This window comes from Ammospiza caudacuta, chromosome 5 (assembly GCF_027887145.1).
Source record: "Ammospiza caudacuta isolate bAmmCau1 chromosome 5, bAmmCau1.pri, whole genome shotgun sequence".
Lineage (NCBI taxonomy): Eukaryota > Metazoa > Chordata > Aves > Passeriformes > Passerellidae > Ammospiza > Ammospiza caudacuta.
Window position 1 is genome coordinate 69,706,762 of NC_080597.1, and position 6,000 is coordinate 69,712,761.

Genomic DNA, 6,000 nt, shown 5'->3' on the forward strand with positions numbered 1-6,000 from the left:
TCTATGATTTCCATTGAACAAAAATGGACCTTCAGAGAGATATAACAAATGATCACTCTATTACTAGGACACAATATAGTACCAGCTTTGAAGATTTATTTATGTTCTTAATAAAGGTTTTCAAGCACCCGCTTAAAAAAAAGGAAATAACGCCTGAAATTAAGTAAAGGATTTATTTAAGGGTGATTTATATGCAGGTGGAACCTTTCTTTCACAAGGTGAGAGAATGGATATGAGAATGCTACATTCTGCAAAGCTACAGATTATGACAGTACAGAGAATTTTACAGTTAGAGCTGTTCTTACTGTAAATCTTGGAGAAAAGGAACTGCACTTGCAGCAGCCTATTACTACTTGTCATTGCCCTTTATTTCCCTCTCTCAAAGTGGAGCTCTCTAGGTACCCAAGAACGTTATGAGCATTTTTCCTTTATTGCACTGTTCTAAACCCTTTTAGTATAAGCCTTCATAAAACCTCACATATATGCATTATAAAATTACAGGGAATAAGTTCCATATGAAAAATTCATCATATTTCTTCTTTCTATTTTTTAGCAGAGATTCTGACATTAAGCATGAGAGCAACAGACATTGTTTTAATTCTTCATTGTGGAAGGGGAAAAAAATCTACTTTTTGCTTTTGTTTAAGAAAGAATTTTTTACATACTCCCTCTTTGCAGTCTGCCCCTTGCAAAACCAAAAAAGGATTTTAGACAGACAAAAAGTAACCACAATTATATGGAGTGTGTCATTGATAAATTCCAGGGGAATACAACAGGCTAGGTAGCCACATACCATTAGATCTAGCTGTTCAAAATCTTAAAATTCTAGCCAAGATTAAGCTGGACTATTTGACCACACCAGCCCTCAAGACTGCACTTAATTTTTAAAAGGCTTGATCTCACTCTAGGCTTAGGCTTTAAGCAAGTAACTCTTTCAAGAGAGCATTTTACACAGCAGCCTATCTTTAAACATGTGCTTAAGTCTCTTGAAGTCCCTAAGTACAGACAGACTGAGAACAGGCCCAAGTCTTTCATTTTGTGACAGCCTCACATTTGTATAATTTTAGTTAATCCTGGGCTTTCTGTTCCCAGTGCATTTAGGCATGAGTTATGCTGACACAAGATGAGATCAGACTTGGTGCTGCAGTGTCTTCAGGAATTTTTGGAAGAGGATGTTCCAGGAAAATTGGTAACTTCTCTTCTGTCCACCCCCTTGGAGAAAAAAAAAATAAGAAAGCAACAACACCTCAGCACGTCACTGGAGTATGTTTAGATGTTACAGAGGTTTCAGCCTCTCTTCTGCTGCATAACATCTGCTTCCTGCAAGTCTCCTGATTCTCTGACCATCTAAATTGGAAACAGTTTAATTATGGTTATTTATTTTGCTTTTAAACTGACCACATTATAAGACAAAGCTCACGCAACTCTTCTGTTTATAGTAGCACAGGAAGAAAAATATGCAAAGATGTACAAAAAAGGATAAGTGTTACTGAAAGCTGAGTAACAAACACAGTGTGAAATTCATGCAGTGCAGAATTACAGGTCTCCATGCACATATAAGCTCTAAAGCATGAATTGTCTTTAGTCACATATGTTCTGAGCTATTTAGGATTTGTCCTGAAAAATTAGGTTTGAAAATAAATGTCTACGGTGTCCTGTGCTGAGTGTGACCAGGGAAACTGTTAGGGAAACTCAGGTACCAACAGAGCTCTGAACATTAATCACATTTTCCAGTTACGTTGTGGGGAAGTGCAATGACTTAGTTAAGGCCAGTAAAATGTCCCAGCTTAAACTACCACACCCATCACACTGATAGTCAATTGAGTCAATGATTCAACCCAGATGGGAATCCAGGTTCTTCTTGGCTTACTGTTATCTCTTCTGCCCATTAGGTTATGTGACTTCCATGAGTTATTTTGCAGTTCCCGTCAAAAGAAAATAAATCCACATGATGCTAAACGCTGCCTCCCAGCTGCAATGCAAAGTGGAATTTTGGACCACAGTGCTGTTTCCTGACTCATCCTGGATCCCCTCCATGTGACGTTGGATCCATCTAAACTGAGAGCAGAATAGAAGGGCTGTGCTTTTTTTTTTTCTTTTTGATTTTTTCTTTTTTTCTATCACCCACTGTCAGATAACATGTGCATGTTCTCGCAGTGTGTCTCCAGAACGTGGAAAAAGACCAACAATACCAGAGAGGGGCCTTTCTGAATACATAAGGATATAAAGAATAAGATAAAAGGACTAAAGATTTATACATAGGGATTATTTAAATAATGACTCACTGCCATTGCTAAGTTTATAAAATACATAAAACCCAGACAGAAATGTTGGGGCAGGGGGAAGCTGTTGAGAAGTGTGACAGAGGTGCAGGACTATAAAAAAGTTAAAAATAGCACACCCACAGAGCAAAATTTCCTTCACACCTAAGTACAGCCACTACACTTCACGTCTCATGCACATGGCTGTACTGTGAGCCTCTCTGTTGCTTGTTTGCAGCTGGAGGGAATCCAGAAAGCAAGGAAAACAAACACAGGGCACGTTCCCTGCATCCATCTCATTCAGCGGCATTCAGCACACACCTTTGGCTCTTTGCAGGGGTTAAAAAGACAAAGGGCCAAGCACAGCTCCGGCAGTCCCGCAGGCTGCCCTGCCAAGAGAGCGCGGTGGGAAAGCCTGCTTAACTAGCCCCAAAGGATTCCCTCGTGGAGGAAACCTCAAAGAGCACAGAGGTGGCTCACTGGCCAATCCCAGCTCCAGGGGTTTCAGCCAAAGAAATCCTGGCATGTGCTGGGAATTCAGCTGATTCCCAGCTGATGAATCAGGCTCTCTGCATCCACAGGTGACCGGTGTGTCAGCGGCACACAGCGATGCGACATCTGAGATTACAGCTGCTGGACTTTTAACAGCAAAAAAGAATGAGAGGGAAAGCAGAGCAGGGATTAAAAAAGAATTCAGAAAGACATCATTATTTTGGCCACCCTGAGCTAACAGCAGGCTCGCAGGGTGACTCCAATGTTTATGGCTTTCTGCCAGTCAAACTGTAAAGATCCTGACTGTGTGGGACATTCACTCCTCTGCTTGTTTTGTGACATGGAAAAAAGGCTGAGCATATACATCCCTTCTGCTAGGATCAAAATAAGGACAGGTGCTGCTGGGAGCATTTCATCCTTTGCCTTTGCTTTTCAATATCTTGCTGTTTACATGGTTAGCTGCTTAATTATCACAGCTTAATCTCTGAGTAATAAAGATGCAACATCCTCAAACAATTTAAAGGACTCTTTCCCAATGAACAGCATCTATTTCCATTTAACACTCAAGCTTAATTAAAACTTTGTCCCCCCCAGGGCCTTGTTTCATTTAATTCAATTGCAAAATCCCAGCAGAATGAGCAGAATGTCCAGGCAGCAGCACAATCTGCGTAATGAACACAGCGGTATCTGCAGTAAAAACATCACCTCTCAGAAAACAAGAAAAAAACCCAAAACCTTGGAAAGCAGAGTAAAATCAGAGCAATTACAGTGTTTTGGAAGGTTGGTTGATGGCATAACCTGCAGCTGGGAAAGAAGCAGGCAGAGGCCAGTACTTGGGAGTGGGGTCAAAAAGATGAATCAGTATTCTGGGGATCTGACTGTAGCCACTCACCAAGACAAAGATGAGGGCAGGAATATAACTTGAAATTATATCTTTCTCATATCAGTCACCTTACTCAGTACTACTGAGTGGCACTTCTCGCTTCTTGGCATTATTGTCCTGAAAGCACCTACCAGCCTTTGTAATAGAAGCCATTCTTGTATCTTCAGACGCACCAGAGACTGGTGAAGCTGCTATTTCCATTTCTGGTTAAAGCACTCAACGGGCAGAGCCCACACACTGACTGTAGGAGACTTGGAATCACAGCACTGGTCTAGAGCACAACTCTCAGTGCTTCAGCACTGCACCTAATGGGAGCCTGTTCTGCTGCCCACACCCTGAGAATCCCTGCTGGATCAATCCAGTCCTAAGGAGAGGGAAAGCAAATTCAGTTCCTGGATCTCAGGCTAGTCTGGATGTCTAAGCCAAAATAAAGTTCAACTAAAAGTGAAGCCAAGCTGCTCAGCCTGATCAAGGCGAAAATGCTTCAATTTATGAGATATCTCAGAGCAGGACTTGTCTTGGAAATTTTAAGAAAAAGAGGTGTGGCACCTGCAGAATTTGGGTATCTCTGTTTGGCAGCAGGTTTACAATTATGGACTAAAATACCCCAGTTTCTCTTTAAAAGACTATTTAGACACCCAACTTTGACAGAAGACTTTGGCCCTTACACTTTGCAGGAGATGATGTGCTTTTCTGGATCAAGCCCATAATAACCTAAATAAACTAATTAAAAGGCAAAGATGAAAAGTCACATCAATTAAACTAATGAGGACTTGAAAAACGGTAGAGAGGCGGCGTGTCATTAGCATTAAACACCTCCAAATGGTGAACAGCAAAATCAAGTCTCTTTACTTGTGCCCCAGATTTGCAAGTAAAAGAGAGAAAGTGACATGCTACAATTCTTCAAGTGCTTGCCTGCATCTTCCTGGGTCTGTCAAAGACAGACACAGTGTGAACTGCTGCTCTCTCAGCTTCTGGTCCCATTTATCTCTATTATTCTTGGACAAGCTGCGCCAGTTCAAATCAAAGTGAAGCTCTCTTTGAGGAAACATAGGTGGCTGCTCTGCGCTCCACCAGCACAGTCACCGATTACCTAACGCGCTCAGGAATGTTTCCCTTCTACAAGCAACAGCTTTCATTTTGCAATATTTGCTGCAAAACAAGGAGCTTCCCCACCCTGGGAGTTCCCTCACTCCCAAAGTGAAGCGGAGGTGGTCCCTGTGAGCAGGGGAATGTTCTCCTTTGGGCTGTACCGGCCAGCCAGGTGCTCTGCGCTCCGGGCATGGGCGCGCTCAGCAGCCGCGCTCACGGCGATGCTGGAGGACAGTGCAGAAAGGAAAGAATTCTGCCACCGCTCCAGCAAGCAACAGTTCTGCTGAGGAGCATGGGCTGAGCATGCCCTGCTGCCTTCCCAGAGCCCGGAGCCACCGCTGCGGAGCAGGAGCAGGGGTGCCGGGCTGAGCGCACCAACTCCTCTCCCATCTCGCAGCCTCACCCGCTTCCCAAAACTAACTCCTTCTCTCCCTTCACCCCCAAGCCCACCCCGGCAGAGCCTAGCCCTTTCCTAAGCCAGCCCCATCTCCCGCTGACAGCGGGGCAGGTGGCCCGGGGACCGCCAGGTGCCGGCACCGCTCCGCTCCTGCCGGGGCAGCCCCGGGACAGAGCCGAGCGGAGCGTCCGGGACAGGCAGGGGGAGCGCAGGCACCTTCCCACACCGCCCTCCTCCCGTTCCCCGCGGCGCGGAAAGTGCCCCAGCGGCCGCGGAGCCGCGGGTCGGCCGGTACCTGCCGGGGCCGGACAGCGGCGGGGCCGGGGCCGGGGCCGGGTGTCGGAGGCGTTGCGAGCGCGGCAGCTCCTCCCCGGCGGCGGCGGCGGCGGCAGCGGAGGGTCTCGCTCCTTCTGCGCCGAGTGTCAGACTTTCCCTCGGCCGCCCTCCCTCCATCCCGCCACCCCTTTCCACTCCCTCGCACGCACATGCACACCCCTCCAGCAAATGGGCTGCCGCCTGGGAGTGCGCCTGTGTGTCCGGGTGTCTGTCAGCCGCCGCAGGCACACCCCCCGATCGCCGCAGGTCCCGCTCCCGGCCCGCCGGACGGGGCTCCCGAGCAGCGCCGAGGTGAGCGCCCCGACACCGATCCTGGCAGCCTTGTGCCCACCCGGGGACCCCCAGCCCGTGTGCTTTCCCTGGGCCACAGCCCGCTCCGGATCACACACCTGCACAGGAGCATCCCGAGCTGTCTCTGGGATCGCCGTGCGCGGCTGCTGCTCCTCACCCACGTGGATGGAGCAGCCCCAGGTCCGCTCACGGTGTTCCCATGACACATTCCCTCCAGGACGGGACTGGCTTTGAGTAAACAAAGCCAG

General features: G+C 47.2%; 1 protein-coding gene across 1 annotated transcript in view; it reads right to left on the minus strand.

The window, feature by feature from the left end:
* The window catches only part of SEMA3D (semaphorin 3D), a 148,311-nt gene extending 142,722 nt beyond the window's left edge, over nucleotides 1–5,589 (minus strand). The window contains exon 1 of the mRNA XM_058805919.1: nucleotides 5,421–5,589. The gene's annotated coding sequence lies outside the window, so the exon portion shown is untranslated. The remainder of the gene's footprint in view (nucleotides 1–5,420) is intronic.
* Nucleotides 5,590–6,000: the final 411 nt, after the last annotated feature.